A 26622-nucleotide genomic window follows, 5' to 3' on the forward strand; every position below is an offset into this window, starting at 1 on the left:
AGAGCCTGCTGGATCAGGCCAGTGGCCCATCTAGTCTAGCATCCTGTTCTCACAGTGGCCAACCAGGTGCCTGGGGGAAGCCCGCAAGCAGGACCCGAGTGCAAGAACGCTCTCCCCTCCTGAGGCTTCCGGCAACTGGTTTCCAGAAACATACTGCCTCTGACTAGGGTGGCAGAGCACAGCCATCATGGCTAGTAGCCATTGATAGCCCTGTCCTCCATGAATTTGTCTAATCTTCTTTTAAAGCCATCCAAGCTGGTGGCCATTACTGCATCTTGTGGGAGCAAATTCCATAGTTTAACTATGGGCTGAGTAAAGAAGTACTTCCTTTTGTCTGTCCTGAATCTTCCAACATTCAGCTTCTTTGAATGTCCATGAGTTCTAGTATTATGAGAGAGGGAGAAAAAGTTTTCTCTATCCACTTTTTCAATGCCATGCATAATTTTATACACTTCTATCATGTCTCCTCTGATCTGCCTTTTCTCTAAACTAAAAAGCCCCCAATGCTGCAACCTTTCCTCATAAGAGAGTCGCTCCATCCCATTGATCATTCTGGTTGCCCTCTTCTGAACCTTTTCCAGCTCTATAATATCCTTTTTGAGATGAGGCGACTAGAACTGTACACAGTATTCCAAATGCGGCCGCACCATAGATTTATACAACGGCATGATGATATCGGCTGTTTTATTTTCAATACCTTTCCTAATTATCCCTAGCATGGAATTTGCCTTTTTCACAGCTGCCGCACACCTCTTTGGCACCTCTTTGGATCCCCAAATGAGTGACAGAAGCAATTTTTGTTCCCCACACTCAAAACAAACCAGCTAGTGGAATGAGCTATAATCCATGCACACGTTTCAAGATGCAGACTGTCAGCAGTAGGGATGGAAGAATATGTCAATTTCCATTCTCTCAGTTTCTCATTTTTCCAATCTTAAATTCTGTATTTCTGCAGTAATTTGCATTTTTTTAAAAAAAATCTTATGACAATTCTTTAGCATTTTAGTGTGAATATCCCCCAATAAACACATTTCTGTCTGCATTTTTAACTAATGTACATATTTTGCAAGCAATTTCTCCATACATTTTGTATGTTATTTTCACTAATATATTCACTTCTATTAACAATTTCCCCAAATATAATGCATTCTTGTACATTTTTTCACTAATATAGTAATTTCTATTCACATTTTTCTTTAATATATGCATTTTTGTAAACATTATTTAGTTAGAGAAATGCATCACAAAATTTGGGTAAGTGAGAATTTCAAATGATGACTGCTTCGGTTCTCATATTGTTTCAGAAAGTGTGAATTTGCTTAGATTCAGCTTTAAATGTGAACTGAATCAAATTTCTCACCCATCCCTAGTCAGCAGTAGTTGGGGAAACTAAACAGTGATGTCATAAACCTGTCAGCCAACAGAGAGATATTTTGGTATTACAGTTTTCGGCTAACTTTAAAGTACATTTTTATGAGAAATGGTAACAAAGTGATAATTCTTTTTCCATGGACTGCGAAAAAGACAAATAATTGGGTGTTAGAACAAATTAAACCAGAGCTATCACTAGAAGCTAAAATGATGGAACTGAGGTTGTCATACTTTGGACACATCATGAGAAAACAGGATTCACTAGAAAAGACAATAATGCTGGGAAAAACAGAAGGGAGTAGAAAAAGAGGAAGGCCAAACAAGAGATGGATTGATTCCATAAAGGAAGCCACAGACCTGAACTTACAAGATCTGAACAGGCTGGTTCATGATAGATGCTCTTGGAGGTTGCCATAAGTCGTAGTCAACTTGGAGGCAAATAACAACAACAAATTGGCTAGGGAATTCTTGACAACAAACTGAATTTTGAAATTTAGGAGAAATTCCCACTGAGTGAGTTTAAAATGCAAGCTCCTCCATTTCGAAAAGCATTCCTCTTTTTCACGCTGGGCCAAGACCTCTGTGAATTTGGGTCCATCCTGAAATGTGGCTCACTTCCATCCCCACCACAAGCAAGCCAGTTTCTCTGCTTCTCAAACAAAAACAAAAACATCTTGCCTTTGAGAAGAAGGAGGGGGATGACCAGTGCTGGGGAACAGAGAGAACATAAGAAGAGTCTTGCTGGATAAGACCAAAGGCCCATCTAGCCTAATGTCCTGTTCTCACAGCGGAGGATTCCCTAGAGACAGGACAGGCCTTAGCTGTAAATGGAACCCTTTATCTTGCTCACCCATGTCATTTCATTCCTGGGGTCTTGCAATTTGTAATTTTGTTTGTCTCCAAAGCAGGGATGGGTGGATCTGACAAATTTGTTTTCTGACTGTTTCTTATTTTTCCAGTCTTAAATTCAGTTTCCACATTTCCACATCATCTTGCATTTTTTTTAAAAAAGACCTCTTAAAAATTCATCAACAGTTTAGTGTGAATTTCCCCTAATAATCATATTTTTGTATGCAATTTTGCCTTACACATATTTGCAAAGCATCCCCCCAATATAATGCATTTTTGTATGATTTTCACTAATAAGTGCATTTCTATGCACCCTTTACTCAAGTATATGCATTTTTGTACACATTACTTGGCTGGAAAATTGCATTGCAAAAGTTGGAGAATTCTGCATTTCAAAGGATGGCTCTGTTTCAGTTTCTGTATTGTTGTGGAAAATGAAGATTAGGTAGATTTGTTTTTAAATGTGAACTGATCAAATTTCTTCCCCATCCCTACTCCTTACAGAGCAATCCAACTCAGGAGAAGCTGGTGTAAGTTGTGCAGAAGCAAGACAAGGCAACGTAAAGTTCCGCCGCATCCAATTGCCATTCAGGACCTCTGGGTTGGCTGAATGCTGGCTCAGCCATGAGCTGTGCTCAGGGACCAGAAAGTAAAAGCCTCCTCTGAGTCCTCTCCTAAATACTCCTACTGGGGAGGGACCCCTCTCCACTGACTTCTATTGCAATTGTTTTCTCAGACCGACCTTTTTCACAGTGTAACCTTTGCTTGGATTGGGAGCTGCAGAAGGGCTCTGAACATGAGTTGGAAGTGGCCTAAGTCTCCTCACCTCATCCCCTCCCCTGATATGCCCGGCACACCCCTTTTTTGGCCTTACACTGGTTTATGCCAGCTCATGCCAGTCTCAGCTGAGCCACCTGGGGCCTGGCTCAGCTGGGCTGAGGGACTTATGCTGGCATAGCCAGCTGAGCTGGGACCCAGTCAGCTCAGCCAGAGTTGTGCCTCATCCAGCACCCCTCAGTCCAGCATACATGCAAGTTGGATTGAGCCCTAAGTCAACTATCTGTATTCAACTTTTTAAAAATGATAAATATATAATATCACACATTGGGAGGTTAATTTGGGAGGTAACTCTCTCCCCCTCCTCATAAGAACCTGCTGGATCAGGCCAAAGGCCCATCTAATCCAGAATCCTGTTCTCAGAGTGGCCAGCCGGAGGTAAGAGGTTTGTTTGTTAAGCAAGGAAGGAAGGAAGGAAGGAAGGAACTAATAGGTGAGAATGTGTGCATTCTTCACCCATTTTAGCTTTTTGGAACTTTTTCAAGAGGGTCACACTCAACAGTAGTTTTAAAAATAACTTTCCAGGAAAGCTAATAAATAAATAAAAATGGATTTTTTAAAAGGTGAATTGAGTGGAGCAATTGTGCCTAGCACTATATTACAAAGATATTGAAACTCTCAACTAGGTTGGCCTTGTGTCTTATTTTACAGACAGTCTGCTCTTTGAAGGGCTGTTGGAGAGCATTCCCCTCTTTGAATGGGTCCTCTGTTTGAAGGGCTGTCCAGTCCAAGTCTAGTTTAAAGATAAAGAACTATAAGTTAGTATCTGGAAAGCAGGCTGAGCCTGCACAAAGATCACCTATTGACAATTTCCCCCACTATGGTGAGGTGCATTCTGTTTCAGTTTTGTTATAGTAATTATTTATAAATGTGCATATATACACATTGCATATGCAAATTTCAGAGCTTGGAAAAGTTACTTTTTTGAACTACAACTCCCATCAGCCCCAGCCAGCATGGCCACTGGATTGGGCTGATGGGAGCTGTAGTTCAAAAAAGTAACTTTTCCAAGCTCTGAATTTCATGCATATTTTTGTCCTCTTTCACCCTCATTTTTGGTAATGCATAAGTGGCCATCCTACCCTCAACTTATTAGTGAGGAAAGCAGTATGATTTTTTGCCAGATTCTTCTAACCATGAAAAAAGGAAGCATAATCAGTTATTGAATGATGGCCTTTTCGTTTACCAGCTATGCAAATTTGCATGTCTTAGAACATTATTTATTATTTTATTTATACCCCGCCCTTCCTTCCAGCAGGAGCCCAGGGCAGCAAACAGAAACACTAAAAACACTTTAAAACATCTTAAAAAGACCTTGATTTGATTTTATTTTGATTTCAATATTTCTACCCCGCCTTCCAGCCAAAAGGCCCTCAAGGCGGCTTACAAAAAATATAAAAATACACCAATAAAATACATTAAAACAAAACAATGTTAAAAATATTTTAAAAAACGTTTAAAAGATCTTTAAAAAAGGTGGTTAAATATATTAAAAGACATATTAAAAGCAATTCTAACACAGACATGGACTGGGATAGGTCTCAACTTAAAAGGCTTGTGGAAGAGGAAAGTCTTCAAAAGGTGCCGAAAAGATAGCAGAGATGGTACCTGCCTAATATTTAAGGGGAGGGAATTCCGCAGGGTAGGTGCCACCACACTAAAGGTCTGTTTCCTATATTGTGCAGAATGAACCTCCTGATAAGATGGTATCAGCAGGAGGCTGTCACTTGCAGAGCGCAGTGATCAACTGGGTATATAAAGGGTAAGACGGTCTTTCAGGTATCAAAACTAGAACCTTCAACTTGGCCCGGTAGCAAATGGGCAGCCAGTGCAGTCCTTTCAGCAGTGGGGTGACATGTTGGCAATACCCTGCCTCAGTGAGCAGTCTCACCGCAGCATTTTGCAGTAGCTGCAGCTTCTGGACCAACCTCAAGGGCAGCCCCACATAGAGCGCATTACAGTAATCCAGCCTAGAGGCTCCCAGTGCATGGACAACAGTGGTCAGACCTGGGCCTCTAGTGACAAAGATGGATCCAGGAGCACCCCAGGCTACGGACCTGCTCTTTCAGAGGGAGTACGACCCCATCCAAAGCAGGCAACTGACCAATTATCCAAACTCGGGGACCACTAACCCACAGTGCCTCCGTCTTGCTAGGATTCAGACTCAGTTTATTGGCCCCCATCCAGCCCACCACCGAGTCCAGGCAGCAGTCCAGGGCTTGCATGGTCTCTCCCGATTCAGATGTTATGGAGAAATAGAGCAGGGTATCCTCAGCATACTGCTGACACCTCACCCCAAAGCTCCTGATGACTGGTCCCAAGGGCTTCATATAGATGTTGAACAGCATGGGGGACAAGATGGTACCCTGCGGCACCCCACAGCACAGCTGCCAGGGGGCCAAAAGACAGTTACCCAATGCTATTCTCTGAGAGCGACCTTGGAGATAAGATCAGTACCACTGTAGAACTGTTCCTCCAATACCCATCTCACCACATCGGCCCAGAAGGATACCATGGTCAATGGTATCAAAAGCCGCTGAGAGATCAAGTAAGAATAACAGGGCCGCACTCCCCCTGTCCTTCCCCTGATAAAGGTCATCCATCAGGGCGACCAAGGCCAATTCAGTCCCATAACCAGGCCTGAACCCAGACTGGGATGGGTCAAGATAATCTGTTTCATCCAAGAGTACTTGCAATTGCTGCACCACAACCCTCACAATCACCTTCCCTAAAAAGGGGGTATTTGCAACCGGTCGGTAGTTGTCATAAACCAATGGGTCCAGGGTGGGCTTTTTCAGGAGTAGTCAGATCATCACCTCCTTCAAGGTGTCCGGAACCACTTCCTCCCGCAATGATGCATTGACCACACTCTGGATCCACTCGGTCAAACCCCCTCGGCAAATTTTAATAAGCCAAGAAGGGCAAGGGTCGAGAGAACACATTGCTGGCCACATCATCGCAAGCACCTTGTCCACGTCATCAGGCCGCATCAACTGAAACTGTTCCCAAGAAGTTGCAGCAGACGTTGCACTGGACACCTCACTGGGGACTACAGCAGATGTGGAGGGGGCATCAAAACTGCTACGGAGGCGAGCAACTTTACCCTCAAAGTGCCTAGCAAACAATTCACAGTGGGCCTCCGAAGAGTCTAAAACTCCATTTCCTGGAGTTGATGTCAATAGACCCCTGACAATATGGAAAAGCTCCACCGGACGGCTACTTGAGGATGTGATGGAGGCAGAGAAGTGGGCCTTCTTCGCCGCCCTCACCACCACACAGTAGGCACAGTTATGATGTTTTACTCGTGCCCGATCATCCTCACACCACGTCTTTCGCCACTTGCGCTCTAGCCATTGTCCAGCCTGTTTCATTGCCCTTAGCTCACTGGTGTACCAAGGTGCAGACTGGGCTCCACAATGCCAGAGAGGGCACTCAGGGGCAACCGTGTCAAGAGCCCAATGCACCTCACTGTTCCACAGTGTGACAAGGGCTTCAACAGGGTCACCTGTTCTATCTACTGGGAACTCCCCCAGGGCATTCAGGAATCCAGTGGATTCCATTAGGCTCTGGGGGCAGACCATCTTAATCTGTCCACCACCCCTGCAGGGAAGGATCAGAGCCATAAGTCTGAACTTTACCCAGAAGTGATCTGACCATGACAATGGGGTGACATCCACCCTCCTATCTCCAGACCACCCCTTCCTCCATCTGGAGCAAAAACCAAGTCGAGGATGTGTCCTGCCCTTTGTGTTGGGCCAGTGACAACTTGAGACAACCCCATGGTCGTCATGGAGGCCATGAAGTCTCGAGCCGGAACACTAGAGGGAGCCTCAGCATGGACATTGAAGTCACCCAGCACTATCGTTCTGGGCTCCTCCGACACCACAGCCGAGACGGCCTCCGCCAGCTCAGTCAGAGAAGCTGCCAGGCAGCAGGGTGGACGCTATACCAGCAGCAACCCTACTTTACTGTCTCCTCGGCCCGACACTAGGTGCAGGCCCTCACAGCCAGCTCCAAGACAGAGTGGTTTCCTGCTGACAGAGATGGAAGTTCTGTAGACCACAGCAACTCCCCCCCCATCCTTGTAGCCTGTGCTGGTGTTGCACTGAGTATCTAGGTGGGCAAAGCTGGGTCAGATCAACTCCTCCCAGCTCACCCATCCAGGTCTCAGTAATGCACACCAAATTGGCACCTTCATCCACAATCAAGTCATGGATGAGAGTGGTCTTATTGTATACGGATCTAGCGTTATACAACAACACACACAGGCCAGTGGGCACAGCAGATGAGCAACGCGGAACCCAACCATGAAAGGAGCAGCAGCAAGGAACAAGGCGCAGAATAACAAGTTGAATATATTTATATCTCTATTGTGCACCAGACATTGTTTTGTACTTCAGAACAGCTGATATTTCCTATATTTAGAGATCTTTTCCCCCCATTTATTGTTGAATGCTCTAAATATTAAACATTTTTAGCAGGAAAATCCTTTACAGTCATGACAACAAAGATAAAAATATAAGAAGCTTCAATTCAAATCATTCAATGACATGATAAAGAGATTTAAAGTGATACTTTAATTCATTGTGATTACTTTTATTAAAGTGCATTTGTTGTCATGTTAATGCTCCTGAACTGTGCTGAAATGACAAATGGAAATTGAAAATACCTATTCAAATAGAACAGAAAAAACAAAATATGGTGCCAGTACTTTCCTGAGAAGGATGCACAACACATCCTTCTTGATGCAGTAAGAATAGATATGCATAGAATCTTTGTGCGATAAAAGTTTGTTGAGTTGCTGTACACTTGTGTTTCAAACCACCATATATACAGCAGTAAAGGTAAAACGGTTAATTGCAGTTATTTCTACCAAAGTGTTCGCAGACCTTAGAAGGAATTAAAAATACCTGTATTTAGCCTATTCACAATGTGCATCTGTACATATGGTGAGAAACACTACATATGTGAAAAAGCACAGATCTGGGTGCCTAAATAGAATGACAAACTACCCTATGGTTTTCCATATGAGGCTGTCTTAGGTTGGGCAGCGGTAGTTTGTGAATAATTTGGAAGAGTTCTGTTTGCACATAGGATCTGGATTGGGATCTGAATTTCTGTTGTGTTTGAATATTAGCTTGAAATGTACGCTTTTTATTTTATTTGTTGCCTCAGATTATAACTTCTGAATGCTATGGTCCTGGTCCGCTTGTAGTCTTGAGCAACTGCTTCTATATAAGAATTAGTAGCTCAACTCTGGATAAAGATGCAGATCCCATGAGCATCAAAAATGCATGAAGCTAGTTCCATAAGGAATGGATGGGCGATGCAGTACAAAGAGATCTCCTTTGCTGGGCTAAGGCATATTTTTTTTTGAACTACTTTAAATTGGTTTAGCTGTTTAAAAAGTACATTGCTCACACAGGAGCAGATTCTTTTCATGTGCGAAAGAACAGTTCCAATATCAGTATCCAGGGCTGATGTCAGAGGGCGGCGAGGTTGGGCCCTGGCTGAGGGCCCCTGGGGCCCCTGAAGGGTCCCTCCTTAGAGTGAGTGGGTAGCTCTCACTTTCATGATCCGCGACAGCGTTGGCTCCCGACACTGCTGCGGATCACAGAGAGGGAGCTCCCAGGAATTCCCTCTACTACCATGCGGGACAGGCTGGTGCCCAAAGGCATGCCTGGCCCTGGCCCTGTCAGTATCTGTTTGCTAGATGGTCTGCTGGAGGTTTTATATATTGCTGAGAGATGATCAAGATGAAAGGGGACCTCCTCTGAGTGCCACGTCCTTCTGTGGCGTGACTGGTGGCAAAAAGAGAGAGAGACTTTTCAGTGGTGGCCTCTTATTTGTGAAAGCTTGCCTGGTGACAACTAGGGATGGAAGGATCTGTCCATTTCAGTTTTCTCCATTTCTCAGTTTTCCAATCTTAAATTTGGTTCTTCACATTTGTGCAGCAATTTGCTATTTTTTAAAAAAATTCTCATGACAATTCTTAAGCATTTTAGTGTGAATTTATCCTAAGAAACACATTTTGCATGCAGATACACATTTACAAGCAATTCCTCCCAATATAATGCATTTTTGTATATATTTTAACTTATGCATTCATTTTTATGCACACTTTCCTCTAATATACATGTTTTTCTAAACACTGCTTGATAGGACAATTGCATCACAAAGTTTGGATAAGTGTGAATTTCAAAGGATGACTGTGTTTTGGTTCTCATGTTGTTTGGGAAAGTGTGAATTTGATAGATTCAACTTTAAATGCAAACAATCAAATTTGTCACCCATCCGTAACCAGCAGTAGCTGGGAAAACTAAACAGTGATGCTATAAACCTGTCAGGTTTATAGAGAGGTGTTTTAAGATTACAGTTTTCAGCTAACTTTAAAATGCATTTTTATGAAAGTAGTAATTCTTTTATCAAGTGATAATTCTTTTTCTCTCTAGGTATTGACTAAGGAACTCTTGACAACAAACTGAATCTTGAAATTTAGGATAAATTCCTGCTGAGCAAGTTTAAAATACAAACTCCTCCAGTTCAAAAAGCATTGCTCTTTTTCAAGCTGGGTCCAGACCTCTGTGAATTATTCCAAGTGGACAGTTCTAGGACTGCTCTGTTAAAAACCACTCTTGAGCTTCCTGGAGGATGTTATGCTTCAAATTTAGAAAATAAAACATATAACTTTATATATGATGATTTTCTTCTCTAAAGAATATACAGTAGGAAGCTCAGCCAAAATGCCGTGGGCAAGACAGCAGATGTTCTGGCAGCAGAATTAGGAACTTGAGAGGAGATTGAGTTGAGGCAATTCTCTTCCATTGGCATCATGCAGCCGTAATTCAGAAAAAAGAGCATCTTAAATAATCAAAGAACTGTTAAATGAGATCTGTAGGCAGTGGTTAAGAGAGATAAACATGCAGAGTCTTCAAAAGAGTTGGCTGGTAGGAGGCTGGGAAACGTTAAAGCATCATACACACAAAGGGTTATGTAAAACAGAACTGAAGAAATGACCCTCAATTTATTAATTATAGAAGGAAACAAGCGCAGAGGCATTTCAAGGACCTTTGAAAAGTTCATTTAGTAACTGCATATAGTAGACAAACTGTCTGAGCAGGATTACACTTCATTCCCGCCTCCAACGTCAACACTCTGTTGTACACACAGGAAAGCTACAAAACCCTTACCTGTGTGGATTCTGTGCAGAAAGATGAATCCACACATGGTGGTTGAGGGAGGGAGATGAGGTGAGATCCTCCTATGCCAGTCACATATTTAATAAATGCTCTATCTGGTCATCTAAAAAGGACTCATTCTGTACAGCTAGTTAAAGGGTGGAATTTATAAAACATAGAGATGCAAGTTAATGTCACTGGGTGAATATTCATACCTAGCTAATATGTAGCATAAATTTCAGGAACATTGGATATATATGAGAAATATGAGGGATCATAGGTCAGTGGTAGAACACATGCACACTGAAGGTTCCAAAGTTTCAACTTCAATCTTTGACATCCCCAGTTAAAACCACGAGAAAGCAGGTGATGGAACATACTTCGGCCTGGGATCTAAGACAGCCTCTGCCAGTCACAGTAGACAATACCGGGTCAGATATATAAAGAGACTGACCTGGTTTAAAGCAGTTTCTTACATTCTAAATGTACAGTGTTGTCATGGTTTTGGGGGTGAGGCAGTTCCTTATTCTTGCTAAACTCTTCTACCATTGGACTTCCTATTTAGTTCAATTAACAAGGACAAATCCATAACCTCAATGAATTCATTTCTCTGGAATATTTTTCCAATTGTAATCTCAAAAGCAACTGATGCATGGATTAAATAAATGTCTTTCTTTTTTTAAAAAAAGGAAAGAAAATACAATAAAATAAAAATATCAAGTGTATGACATAGAAGGGAGTGTCTGCAGATTTTGGAAAAATATTTGCACAGATCTCTTTTGCATACTTTCACAGAAGCTTTTTAAAAAGCACAGAGGGATTTGAATTAATTTAGAATAATCTCTGAGTTGTGGTTTCTTCTGTGTGTAAATTCTCTTATTGGAAGTGGGTATAAAGTAATGGCATCATTGTTTGTCAATGTCCTCCAGTGATTGTTAGCAGTGGATTCTTGCACATATTGTTCCAGACAAAAAATTAGTATTTTGCATTAGCAGAGGATAATTAGGCAATAAGATACAAAAGAGAGTGGGGTTATCATGAGATAAACACACACATGGGGCGTTATGAGCCACAGCCAAGTATCTGTAATCCCCCTAGGGTATGATTATCTCATGATAACCACACACACTGGAGTTGTCTTATTGCTATTATAAAATATCTTTATTATAGGAAGAAATGTGCATTTTTGTGCTGAAAGAAGATGGAGCTGGCAATTTAGAATGCTGAGCAGCAGTTTCGGCTGAGCTGTGCGTGTGGTTTACATAGATTAATCTATCCCATTGGAATGTTTCCTCAGCCAAAAGAAATGTTCCCTAAATTCAAGCAGCAGTCATAATCTGTGCTAAAATGCAGCTATTCCGAACATTTGAAAAATCCCCACCATGGTTATGTTGCTGCTCATTTGATTGCTGTAGTACATACATATGGATCCATTCAGATATTATTTTTTAAAAAATATATAATTTCAAATATTCAAAGATTTAGGGTTGAATCCAGCAAAGTCATTGCTTGAGCAGAATGACTTCAGAGAGGAATCCAACAAAATAATTGCATGAGCAGAACAACTTCTGCTTGCATAATGGAACCTCCCCTCCTTCCCATGATGTGCCCCCTGCTCCCCCATCTGCTCCTTTGAGTTGGGGAAACCCCAAGACTAGTTTTAGGGAGAGAGTGGTGGAAAGCAGGGGAAGAGAGGCAGGGGAAGCCACTGCATGAGCAGAAGCTTGCCACCCATGCAGTGGCTTCATTGGGTACAACCCTTAATATCACCCCATAGGTTTCCAGACCTAACGTTCATACAAAAAATGTTATATTATTTTATAATATTCTTTCTCCATTTGGGCACCATGGCCCACATGAGTGAGTCCCAGCTGTGACACATGTGGTGGTGCAGAGGGCAGTCAGCAGCTGTCATGGCTGAGCAGGGTCTGAGTGGAAAGGGCCCAAGCCATTATAGGCGACTATCACTTAGCAATATCTAGGGATGGACAAATCTGTCTATTTTGGTTTCTTGGTTTCTCATTTTCCAGTCTTAAGTTCAGTTTGCCACATTTCTGTATGAGTGTACCACTAAAATCCTAATGAAAATTTGTCACATTTTAGGAGAAATTTCTGCTTATACACATACTTGCAAACAATTTTCCCTAGTATAATGGGGAAATTATATGCTGTTTTTATGAATATATTAAGCTTTATGGACACTTTCCCATAATGTATGCATTTTTGTACATATTGTTAGGTTGGAGAACTGCATCACAAAAATTGGGGAAATCCGGTTTTGAAAGCTAGCTCCGTTTCAATTCACATATTGTTTGGGAAAGTGTGAATTAAGTAGTTGCAAATCAAACTGAATTCCCCCCCATCCCTAGCAGTATCAAAGGTGGGGGAGCAACTTCATAAGCACCAGGCAGCCCACTGTTGAAAGGCCAGCATAGCCAATGATTACAGACTTTCCCCCATACAAGGTGTTGGTACTCTTTAGTGGTGTGCCTACACCAAGCTTCCTGAGCCATTCCTGTCTCTGCCACCAATGGCCCACTCATAAGGCTGAGACTTTCTCTCTGCTTATTATCATCTGCTTCACCTTACCAGTCACTTCTGGGGAAATCACCCATTGCCACCTCTCTGCTCCACTTCAAAGCAAATTCCTATCCCTACCCTTAACCATGGTTTATAGAGCAATCCTGTACATGGTTACACAGAAGTTATTCCCACTATGTTCAATGGAGCTTACTTCCAGGTAAATGTATATAGGACCACAACATTAGACTTACATCTGCAACTATGCCAAACATGTATAAACCAAGGCTCCTTCATAAATATGATTTGCCATTCATTTAAACCATATCTTCCCATTCTGATTTGTGGGAATTCTAGTTAGTATTAACCATTGTCAACATTTTGCACATGTAACTCTAAATCATGTTAGTAATATGCAGGGCAGGACTTTGTTCAAGCAATAGAGGGTAAGGATTGTGGTATCCCAGGTTGGTGTCTCATTTGCAAGCTGTGGTTTGAAAGAACCAGTGCTATGTCTGCATCAGATTCATCAAATACATTTAATGCTTCTGATTGAGCAGTGGAGTGAGCTGTGAAGTGGCCAAGTTTGCTGACGACACTAAATTGTTCAGGGTTGTTAAAACAAAAAGGGATTGCGAAGAGCTCCAAAAAGACCTCTCCAAACTGAGTGAATGGGCGGAAAAATGGCAAATGCAATTCAATCTAAACAAGTGTAAAATTATGCATATTGGAGCAAAAAATCTTAATTTCACATATACGCTCATGGGGTCTGAACTGGCGGTGACCCACCAGGAGAGAGACCTCGGGGTTGTAGTGGACAGCACGATGAAAATGTCGACCCAGTGTGCGGCAGCTGTGAAAAAGGCAAATTCCATGCTAGCGATAATTAGGAAAGGTATTGAAAATAAAACAGCCGATATCATAATGCCGTTGTATAAATCTATGGTGTGGCCGCATTTGGAATACTGTGTACAGTTCTCGTCGCCTCATCTCAAAAAGGATATTATAGAGTTGGAAAAGGTTCAGAAGAGGGCAACCAGAATGATCCAGGGGATGGAGCGACTCCCTTACGAGGAAAGGTTGCAGCATTTGGGGCTTTTTAGTTTAGAGAAAAGGCGGGTCAGAGGAGACATGATAGAAGTGTATAAAATTATGCATGGCATTGAGAAAGTGGATAGAGAAAAGTTCTTCTCCCTCTCTCATAATACTATAACTCGTGGACATTCAAAGAAGCTGAATGTTGGAAGATTCAGGACAGACAAAAGGAAGTACTTCTTTACTCAGCGCATAGTTAAACTATGGAATTTGCTCCCACAAGATGCAGTAATGGCCACCAGCTTGGATGGCTTTAAAAGAAGATTAGACAAATTCATGGAGGACAGGGCTATCAATGGCTACTAGCCATGATGGCTGTGCTCTGCCACCCTAGTCAGAGGCAGCATGCTTCTGAAAACCAGTTGCCGGAAGCCTCAGGAGGGGAGAGTGTTCTTGCACTCGGGTCCTGCTTGCGGGCTTCCCCCAGGCACCTGGTTGGCCACTGTGAGAACAGGATGCTAGACTAGATGGGCCACTGGCCTGATCCAGCAGGCTCTTCTTATGTTCTTATTGGTCTATCTTTGCTAACCAAAGGCCATGTCATATTGATAAGCAAAAAAGGGAGGCACTCCTAAAGGATTTCTCCCCCTACAGATTCCCATTGTTATTGAACAAATCTTAGTCAGGAATTAGCATTAAAACAGCTTGTAAATTGTGTGTTAAAATGTAATCAATATTTGTATTTGTGTTTGGACAGCAGAATCTGTGAAGAAAGCTTCATGGAATTTATTTCCCTTTAAATTCTTGAATGGTGGCCTTCAAAAAGTGTCAGTTGTAATTTAAGATTGGTGTTTAATATGGAATATGGAGATCAATCCAATTGATTTCATTGAATAAAAAAGTCCTTGTAAGGATATATGGGTACACATTTTTAAATGCAACAAACCCAATAATTGGTTTAAATGTAAAAATAAATTGTGTCTAGAGATATCCAGTCTAGCTATGGCTGATGCTTTATTGGTTTTTACATTTCACTAACTGATGGGCTTTCATGTAAAATCAATATTATGCAGTCAAATATATTTTGCTTTGTTATGCTATGGGTGCAGTTAGGTGAAGCACTATTTTTACATAAGATACCAAACCTTTATCTTGCTATAAACTTGCTTTAAAACAAAGGGAAAATTTAAACGGTCACTTTTGCCTACTGAATATTCCAAAGCTTTCCTTGTAGTGTATGGATTTTTTCATGGGATTCTTTATAGGTTGTTTGGGTATCTCCCAGCCTTTTAATTAAGTCCCTTGCTGTTCTATCCTTTAAAAGCAATTGCCACCCATTAGATGGATACCACAAAAGGGCAGTGTTGGTATGCTTGCAAAGCAGAGGAATGGAACTATGTTGATCATGCTACACCTACACTGTAGCTGACAGCAACTTCACATTGTTTCATAATGGTGTGGAGGGGCACATGTTTTGTTCCCTTTGGGCATTTTTGACAGTTTTAATAGAAGTGAAAGGCAGTTTTTCCCAAGCAGACAAAACTATTGCTTTTCTTTTCTTGAAATTGTAATTCGTTGCTCACAGCGGGGGAGAGTTGAAGATCAAAGAGTAAAGAAAACTCCCCACTTGGTCTTGCTTGGAATGTTACCCAAGTGAATGGAGCAGATCTCACTGTCACAAGAGAAAGACCTTCGCAGCATAATGTATTTGGGCCACAGACATGGAAAGAAATAGTAAATATAACTCATTTAAAATGGTCTGAAATGTCAGTCCTCCCTTCAGATGGCCAGAGTTTTTCGTATTGCAAAATGGCAAATTTTACTTGAGGGAAGAAAGATTGTGTTCCCATGACTGAGAACGCTAAAGGCCTTTTGGTACTTTTGCATCTTGGGAGAGGAATGGATGTTTTTGTGGGAACTCTGTCTCTGCAATGGAAGAATTTGGGAAACAGTAGAATTTTCCCTTCTGTTTTTCTTACTTTTCTTGCTGACTGAATGTCATAGCTCACACAAATATATATCCACCCTCTCCCTAGAATCCTCCAGGTTTCTATACCCCAGCAATAGTCTTGAAAAAGCAGGTGCAATTTTATAGTCATCTGAATTACAAAGCTATAATTACTTGGGGAAATCCACATTTTCATGGAAAGGAAGTTTCTTCTGCTATAGAGTTCCCAAACTGAAAATTGGCATTTCAGGGCAGCTCCTTCTTCCAACCTGCAATTCTAAAACACTCAAAAGGTTAAAGAAATAATAGACCTAGAAAATAAATATACATGCCGCTTATTGAATTCAGTGGAGCAGAGAATTCTTCTGGACTCGTGAAGTCAGTCGGAGACCAGCTTTACACTTTTTTAGTCATGATTTGAAACAATTGAGCACATGCTGTAAACATTGAGTCACTGGAAAATGAAGTCTGGTGAACCATTCAAGACCCAACTGAACTAATATGTTAGAATATTATCGCTTCAGAATATGTGAACGATAAGTCTGGTTCACACAAGTCATTTTGGCTGAGCAATGGTTGAAATGTTTACATTAAAATATATGTTTTGTCATATATATTATCTGTACAATAGGCCTAAAGTACAAGGAAAAAACATACTGTCATGGAAGTAGCCCAGAAACGTGTAGGAAGAGCCCCCAGTGGGTTCCCTTTGAGCCAAGGAAGCTGCTTTATATTGAATCAGACCATTGGTCCATCTAACTCAATATTGTCTACATTGACTGGCAGGGCACCAGCCGGCCCTGTGCCCTGGCACCCACACGCATGCACGCACATCCCACCTACCTACCTACCAGGTGGGTGGAGGAGCGGGAGGTTGGGCAGGTGAGTGAGTGAGCAGGGGCGGGACTGTGAGCGACCGAGAGAGCAGGCAGGTAGGGCACGGGATGGCGAGCAAGTGAGTGAGCAAGTGGGAGGCGGGACCAGGTGAGTGAAGGAGCAGGCAGGGGAGGGCGAGCAGGGGAGGGTGAGCAAGGCAGCCAGAGGGCACAGAGGGCAAGCAAGGGACCGAGCGGGTGGGCAGGGGGAGAGCAAGCGAGTGGGCACAGGGAGGCTGGCAAGTGGGCAGGCAGCTCCCTCCTTGCAATCCGCAGCAGGAAGTCTTCCGTGGAAGAGGAGCACTACTCCCACACCATAATGAGGGCCCCTTCAGGAGCCCCTGCGGGCCACAGGGCCCTTGGCCAGGACCCCACCTGGCCAATGTTTGGAGCCAGCCCTGTTGACTGGCAGTGGCTTTCCAGGGTTTCAGACATGGAATCTTTTATCAGCCCTGCCTGGAAACACTGGGGATTTAACCGGAGACCTCCTTCATGCAAAGCAGATGGGTTACCAAGGATGGATGGTCCTTCCCCAAAACTCGGTCAAAAGCCTTCCACGGACAGAAGGAACCTGCCCTTTATATATATATATATATATATATATTGTTCTGTTGTCATTTTAACTTTTTGTAAGCTGTCCTGGGAAACTGTTGGAGGATGGAGTATAAATTGCTTAAAGAAAACAAATAAGTTCTTCATACATGTGTGTTGCAGCAGAGGTTTTTCAAGAATGGTGCAATAATATACACACTTGCCTACGGGTCTAAATAGAACAATCCTTACCATGTCTACTCAGAAGTCCTATTAGATTCAACAGGGATAACTCTCCATTAAGTGAAGTTAGGATTGCCACCTTAGTCTCATTGAACTCACTAGGGCATGCATAGGATTGCACAGTCAGTCAACCCAAGCCCTATACACAATGCTGAAACTCTGCACAGCCATCTCAGATTCCTGACATGTTGAAAAAGCCAGATAGATAGTAAATGTAAACCACAGGTTCTGTATAGGTATCAACAATACCATGGGCAAGGATGCTCCCCCACCTGATCCCACCATATCTTCTTGGATCCTCCTTTCCACACTTCCAGATATGATATTAAGCAGCAAAACGAGCACTATGTCCATAGAACTAGAAAGTGTAAATATTGCATGTCCATTTTTTAACCTAAAGTGCAAGTTAATAGACTCCTTAGTAATGCTACATGTTTAACTTAAATTGGATTTATATATGCCTAATAGTACACACAGCATGGTATCCCTATTTGGTAAAGGAAGGAGCCACAAATTAATAATTTCATAGAAGCAGGAGGAGAAAAGGAATGATTGGAAGGATATTATGAAGGCAACACGGTGTAGTTTTGTGAGGGCAATCCAGCTCTAACTGCCTCAAAGAATGAGCAAAGTTGACATGCAGACCAGATTTATTTGTGTTCATTCAGAAGTAAGTCCCGTTGATTTCAATACACCTTACTCTAACATGACTATGCATAAGACTAGAGCCCCAGGAAGCAAAACAAGCCCTTTGGAGAATATGAGTGGGAAAAGTAAAATAGCAAAAATAAATCTCCAACTGGGATACATATAGCCAGATATAACAAATTGACAAAGTGGGTGAGACAAGGCCATGAAGAGCCTTCAGGGTAACAAACAGAGGTTTGTATTAGATACAAAGAGAAAGGTTTGTAAAAACAAACAGTAGTGTGAACTGTTTCTACAGGGTGGCAGAAAGGACAAAGGTTAGAAGTGCCCTTGAGTGAGAAATGATAGGATTTTGAAACTAAGTTTTGTCAAGGCCAGCCCTGCCATTATGTAGAGTGAAGCATCCACCTCAGGTGGCAGATGTTGAAAAGCAGAAGCAGCCCCTGGCAGTTCCTCCAGAGCCCCCTAGCCATCCAATTCTGTTTCCACATGGCCTTTCATGATTCCCCGATCTGGCCTGCTGCCTCAAGCACAGTGGAGGATGCTGCCCTGTCACTATATGAAACAAGGAGGGGGCACCATGTTGCCCTTTTTCTCAGGCAGCAAAATATCTTGGGCCAATCTTGACTCTTGGAAGCCCAAAGAGGAGGAAGTTTACCATTCAGTAGAGCCAGCAAGCTTCATATATAGAACAGGTATGACGGTAAACTTAACTTTTTGATGAAGGTGGATGGCTCACAGTTGGTCTTGACACCTGCTTGTTATTTTAGGGAATGGTTCCTTATTTATAAATCTTATTTATTTGTGAGTTGCACGATAATCTGCAAAATTAAAAAATAATTAAAAACAACTTTAATGCATTTCAGGGATGGCATATTCTAATAAAGCACAGTTAAAGTTCCGATTCGCATAATATGTCATTTGCTTATGCTTATATAACAGCATGTTCCTTATTTTGGAGCTCTTTGGAGGACAACATTACTTAACACTAAGAAAAGTTGCAGAATGGTGGCACACAAAACCCCTGCCCATACTACAAATTCCCTTATCTAACCTTAGTTCATAAGATAAATTAATTAACTAAAGACAGAAGTGGACTGGTAAAACCTTTAAAGCAGAAGGTGGTAATAACTCATTCATATAGCTTTTGTCATATAACCACTGCCAAGTTATATGCCATTTAGAACCTTTTGCCCCTCAGTGGCTTGCAGATTGCTTGTGGTGACAAACAGGCTGGACTTTGATGTTCATATCTATGTTTAATAAGCCAAGATATGAATTTGTCTTTTGCTTACACAGCTGCTACTCCCCTCCCTTCATAGTGCATCTACATGAAATGAGGAAGTCTCTAATTAACCATCACTCCCCATTTTGTTCTAACCAGGAAACTTTGGTTAGAAGCTTCACAATAAGCCAACATCAGTCTGTGGTTTAATTTTCTAGCTTGCTCTGAGCTGGTAACCATTATTTTCTAGTTTGGATGGAATTAGAAGCTATAGCAGCGGCATCACTAGCGGGAATGTGGGGGGGTGCGGACCTCTGGCGTGCGCCCTCCCAGGGGCATGGACAGGGGTGACTGGTCTTGTATGCGCGCGCACGCGCACACTCACCACATGCTCCAGGCTGACGGTGGAAGGCCCGTCCAGGCTTCACCGCCAGCAAGCTGGCGCCTGCTTTCGGCGTGCACCGGACCGGGTGCCGGGGGGCCCTTGGCAAGCCCCCAGATCTTGTGTTGAGCACGCATGTGTGCGCGAGGCCAGCCACCCCATCCATGCCCCTGGGAGGGCGCGCCGGAGGGGCACCCAGCCAGAGAAGCAGGCCCGGGAATGCTGGTGGGCCACCCTTGCCCCGCCGATGCTGCTCCCGGTCTCACCCGCCCGCCTGCGTGCCTCCGAGGAGGAGCTGGCTGCTCCGACCGACCCAGAGTGCTTCTCGGCTCCTTTGCCGGGCAATGGCACGGGGCGGGCCAGCTCTGGGTGTCACCCCCCTCATGGTGTCACCCGGGTGCGATCAGCACCCCCCGCACCCTGGTAGTGACGGCCCTGAGCTATAATTAATTGGAGACTACCACATTTTGGGTGTGCAGTGAATAATGGCTGTATGCATGGGTACTAGGCTCATTCATATATTGGCTTATTGAACTGAAATGTGAGCATCTGAATATTGCCATTGTATGAGGACTGCACCACAAAGTGAGATTGCTCCAGGGTGAAACCATTATGTAACCACTTTTGCAAGTTTCGCTCTAGATTGGCCAGCTAGGAGCTACTAGGCTCACAGTGAAGGTATCCCATAACGTGTTTACCATGAGTAATCTGGACATTTAAAACCATAACAAAACCAAATCATTGATATTTTGCAGACCAGTAGGTCAACCTGTGATGTAAGAATCTCTTTCAATCTGTATAGTCTTAGATGCTACTCCCCCAAAGGGGTTGCTTTCTAGTGAAATAATTTCTCTTTCTTGCTACAAAGCTAGCTACAACAACTGCCTTCAGGGAAATGTAAAATGATTGCTGCTTGTCAAATCAAATTTGAATTTAATGGATTCCCTCCACACACACACACAAAAAAACCCCTGAAAAATTGGATATGGTTGATGGTGGCTGACAACTGGAGGCCCATTTCAGTAACTGGTAAATAATCACAGCTTGCTAAGTACATTTTATTGCCATGCCTTTGGAATGTGTAACAACTCTTGAAATATTCCACAATGTAATGGAAAAAAATAACAGTGATCCAAGCACACATAGAAGTATACAACCCAACAGAAACATATTCACTTACAGTCTTAGACTATCCTGTTGATTTCAATTTGGCTTATGTTTAAGACTGAAGGCATAGGGCTGACTCACATCACACACATTTTCATCACCTAACAGTATCAAGTGTGCATCCCACATTTGAATGAACAATCACAGGTTAAACTTCACAGACCAGAACTTTTGCATCATCTTGGACACCATGCTTTTCAATGAACTTAATCCACACATTCAGCTAGGAGTCATCAGCTTTCAAGTAACTGAGTATGGTAAGAAAAGAAGCCTGACCTGCTCGCTGGCTTTATTAATATCCTACAAAAATCAGTGGATCAAAAAATATTAAAGTGAGAAAATAACTGTCTCAGTGAGGAAATAATTTCCACTGTACTGGATGGAATCATGTTTTATCTACAAATTTTAGAGTGTTTTTATCTGCAACTGCTTTTAGACTGTTTTAATTGGTTTTATAATGCTTTGTTGCTGTTAAATTGTTTTGTTTGCCACCCTGGGCTCCTTCAGGTAGAAGGGCAGGATATAAATTTAATAAATAATAATAAATACTGTAATAACAGAATAAGACACTAAAACTATTTAGAATGTAACAAGGTGTACAATTAAATAGGCAAATATCTCTCCATAAACCTGTAATAAGTTTAATATTCTGTGCATTAATGAGAAATTGTCATGATAGTGTGTGCCAGTATGTGTTGTGTATATAGGAGGAGTGGCTAAGGAGGAAGGGTGGTGCCATACTTCTGGTCTCCCATCAGCAACATTGCTGTGCTTACCAGGAAGGTGAGGCATTGGGGAGGCCAGCATGGTGTGGGCACAGTGGCAGAGTCAATCCAGCACTCCCTCTGTACACCATGCTGACTTTTCCACCCTCCTTGCCCATCCCATTAATAGCAGCAACACCACTGATGGGAGTAGGGTTGCCAGGCTCAGGGCCTGAGAATGATTGTGTATCTTTAACAGAAGAGAACAGCCAAGTGCAGGTTTTCTTGCAACATTGTAATGGGAAAAACCACAAGGTGAAATTCTCCCTTCCCCCTGCACAACTTTTAAAGATACAGAGGACCTCTTGGAGGTTGGGCCTGGCAACCAAGAGGTCTTCTGTATCTTTAAATGTTGTGCAGGGGGAAGGGAGAATTTCACCTTGTGGTTTTTCCCATTACAATGTTGCAAGAAAACCTGCACTTTGCTGAATTTTCTCTTCTCTTAAAGATACAGGATCATTCTCAGGCCCTGAGCCTGGCAACCCTGGATGGGAGGTCAGTACAAGGCAACACGCCTTCCTGCCAGCCATTCCTGGTATCTAGAAAACACATGAAATGGGGGGAGAGCAGGGAAACTGGGCAATTGCACAAAATGAACCCAGTCCAATGACAGGATCTGTGTTTGGAAGTAGGTTTTAGAGTCCTTTGTCTGTGATAGCAAGAGCTGAGAGGCCTGTGCCAAAGTTCCAGATAGTAAACACCTTCAATTGATTTATACATTTCAAAAGGCCTTTTTTAAAAGAGATCTAAAAGATTATCTCATAGCATATCCAGACGCCTGCTTCTACAAGCAACTGAGAAATCTCCCCATTGTTGATCCTTAAATAAAAATTTCCTTTCTTTTGTTTTCCTAGAACAGGAAACCAACAAAGTTTCCAGGAGGCAAGCACTTGAAATCTGGCATCTTGGGAGCAGTTGTGACCTAATTCAGATCATTACCATCCATCTCTAGTTGTATGTGTGTATGTGTTTTTTTTTTTTTTTCAATAATTTTTATTCAGATTTTCATAAAACATACAAGACAAAATCATAAAACATTCAAAGACAAAAAACAAAATCAAAAATAGTTAAACAAAAAGAAAAAAAGAAAAGAAGAAAAAAAAAAAACAAAAATAAAAAATAAAGAGTAAAATATTGACTTCCCATTTGTCAAAGATCAAATCAGTTATAAGTCTATAATATATAGCAATCCTGTCTCTTAAGTCATATTATAAAATCACTTTCCTCCAGTAGTTATCTTACTTAATCATCAAATCTCATAAACATTACTTTATTCTTTCCACAAAAAGTCAAAGAGAGGTTTCAATTCTTTAAGAAATATATCTATCAATTTTTTTTTTCCAGATAAGCATATCGATTAATCCATCTCATTACTAATTATGATAATCTTATTGTCATAACCATAGTCAAAATAAACATTTCAATTAATCCATCACATCAGAATCTGTTAGGTTCAGTAATTTCAGTAGCCATTGTTCTATTATCTCTATTAGTTCCATTTTCCATCTTCCATCTTCAGTAGTCTTGTTAAGTCCAGTAATTTCAATATCCAATCTTCCATTATCAGTATTCCATAATAATCTTGCTGTCAAAGCCATAGTCATATAATAAGAGTCTGATGGGAATTACCTCTATCCCAAATATTTTCTTGCCATCCATTCTGAATAAGTTGCTGAAATACTGCTGTAAAATCATATCTCTGTTCTTTTTTTCAAAATACACTGGGTCATCTCTTAAAAGTTTTTCCATTGTCACATGGCTGCAGTTAATTCCATAGATTTTCTCTATATTGGGCTCCATCACATCATTCCAGTCCAGAAGATAATCCATGCCATTGATAACTTTATCTCTAGAATCTTCATTAATTTCTTCAGAGATAACATTGAGTTCCAAACAATAGATTTTATTTCTAAAGTCCATAGACTCCAAATCTTGTTCCTGTTCCACGTTTGTTCCAATCTCCGGGATCTCCTCTCTCACAGGGACCCCTATTCCAGTCTCCAGGGTCTCCTCTCTCACAGGGACCCCTATTCCAATCTCCGGGGTCTCCTCTCTCACAGGGACCCCTTCCAGGGTCACCTCTCTCACAGGGACCCTTATATCTTTAATCTCCTGCTTCATTTTACTCAATTCAATTTTCGTTATCTCAATCTCATTCATTATTCTCTGAAACATAGTTATTTCCAGATTCTCAGCCACTTTCTTAATTGCCATTTTAAAAGAAAAATATAGGAAAACCACTTCTTATTTCAGCAACAATTGGGTTAATACTCCAAACTTGGTGACATCACAGTATAAACAGAGCAGACAGCCTTATCTCTCCAATAGTTAAGTAAACAAAATGCAGTTCCCAGGATCGAAGCAATTAATGGCAATCGTCAAGAAACAGATTCGTCAAAATAAAATAGACCAAAAAGAGAGTAGTCTCAAAACAGTATAATATTTTTCAAAATAAAAATCTGGAATAGAAATCCCTCTTCTGTGTGTATCTTTAGAATGCAAATCCAGGACAGCTTTTTGCAACAAAAACAGAGATAAGCTATTAATTAGTGCGTAGCAGAGAGAAGTTACGGCTCCCCAGTGAGATGTCAAAAACCGATCAATCTGGCAAATCTCTTTTAAACAGCAACAATTTAAGTCAAGTAAAAGAAAAATATAGAAAGAAGGGTGCTTGCCTGTTAGTGCGTTCTCTCTTAGAAGATAAGATGAACGTTCGCTTTAACAGATAGAGCTTGCTGTTGAAAATCCGTCCCACCTTCGTCGGCTGGACCTCGTCCCATAAATTAATGAGATCTGGTCGTCCCAACAAAAATAGGCTTTGAGGTTAATCTCTTCGTTTCTCCCTACCCGGGAGAAGTTTAATCAGTCAAAAAAAAAAGAAAAAACTGACTGATATATCTGAATAAGCTTCTTTTGAGGCAGGAGCCCGTCTCAAAAGCAGGCACAGGCTAAGTCACCCTTCCCGGAAGTGTATGTGTGTATGTGTTTTAAAAAATCTCTTGACTATGGCCTAGAAGTCAAAACCACAAGCCTAACTCTAACATTTCCCTATTCTTTTGCTTTCTATTATGCAGTATATTTCTGTTTTCTTCACTTCTATAGGCCTACTAGAAGAAAATCTTTAAAGTTCATCCAAAGACCATTGACATTGACATGTGGTATTAATGTTTTATGACTGAACTGCATTGCATTTCCTATATTTTCAAATGGAAACTGAGCCAGGAACATTTTTTGGAAATGAAAGTAATGTGGGCATTTAGCAGCACACAATTTTCAACGAAAATGGTTACCCTAGACTGGAGATATCTGAAATACAGGTAATTTTATTACCCATGAATTACCCTTTGGTTGGTGTTTCACTGCCTGCACAGCCCTATTCCAAATGTTTATGTAATATCATACAAAATTATGGTTTACATTTACTTTCAAGTTGTCAGTTAAGCATGATGCTACAGACAACAGTAATTAGTAGTGTAGTTCAATTAGATAACAGAACAAAATATCCTGTTGGCATCCACTGAAAGTGATAGTTAACAGACAGCTTGAATATCACCTGTTGTATGTTGACAGATTTCGGGGGGGGGCCTTAAGTGCATGACAACAATTAGATCATCAGAGGGAAAATACCCTTTATTTCAAGTATTTTCGAGATATGGATTTAGAGTATCCATTATCCAGATTTAGAGCCATGATTATGTGGTGTCAAAATGGACATGTCCAGATGACCATTTATTCCTAACTCTCTGCCATTACTCTGGTGACAATGATATTTTAAAGCAGTAATGTCTTAATTAACAATTATTTTCTAGTTCCATATTCACAACCATACATCTAATACTAACACTGCTTGTTTCCATATTAATCTGCTGATTTGGAGGGGCATCTTTGAGTGTCACTGCCTTCAGTGGTTTCGTGGATAGCAACTGAGAGAGTAGGGCCTTTTCACTGGTGTTACCCAACTTTTGGAATTGCTTTATCAGGAGCAACCTTAACCTGCACCCAGTCAAAGAATATAAAAAGAGCCCTGTGGGATCAGACTAAAGCCCTATCTGATCTAGCACTCTGTTTTCCACAGTGGCCAGCCAAATGCCTCTGGAAGTCCAAAAGCAGGACATGCACAATAGCCCTTTCCCTGCTACTGCCAGCAACTGGCTACTACCAGCTACTGAACTGAGTTTTCAGCTCACATAGACTTTTAATAAACAATGAGATGATATACTTCTGCTGCTTTCATCTGTTTTGTGCTGCTGTCTTTATCGATGTTTTGATGTTATATTTCCTTTGACAGGTTTTTAAATGTTAATTTCATTATAATTTCATTAATTTCCTGATTTAATTTCATTGTGAACTGCCTTGTGAACCCACTGGATTAAAAGGTGGAATGTAAATGCCAAAATAAATCAATAATATATCACAGAAAATAGAAGGTTTATGTCACCAATAACTGGTTGGCCCAACTGTTGGGCATAGTGAGGAAGCCCTTCTTAGTAGAAGATTTCAGGGTACCATTTAAGGTCAGCAAATTGGCAAATTGCCCAGCTAACATTGTATCTTGTGATGAGACAAAATGCTCTGAGAAATAGTGGATTTAATGCATGATATGGTGCTGCAACATACGTGTCTTTATGGCTAGCTTTGTTTTTAAATATATCCAGCAAAATACAATTGTTTTGTTTATTTTATCCTTTATCAACATGGAATGCCCTATTTTCAATTTTTTGTGGCACTAAAACATCTTGAATCATTTCTGCCCATGAGTATGTCTTGGAAATTTGAGAAATTATATAACCTTTTACCACTCTAGCAATCTAGGTTATGAGTATAAAAGAGTGGAAAGGTATTGTGGTAACTAAATCTTGAATTTAATTATTGAGGCCAATCAAAACATTTGCACTTTTTAACATGTATTTTGTTTTGGGCACATTTGTCATTTTAAATTTGACTCCTACCCTCTCCTGAAAATGTTTACCTGTCTCTATTTCCGCTTGTCATTATTGCATCATTAGTATTAGTTCTATGTTGATTGAACATTCAGTCCTAGTCTGGCTT

This window comes from Rhineura floridana, chromosome 2, assembly GCF_030035675.1.
Source record: "Rhineura floridana isolate rRhiFlo1 chromosome 2, rRhiFlo1.hap2, whole genome shotgun sequence".
Lineage (NCBI taxonomy): Eukaryota > Metazoa > Chordata > Lepidosauria > Squamata > Rhineuridae > Rhineura > Rhineura floridana.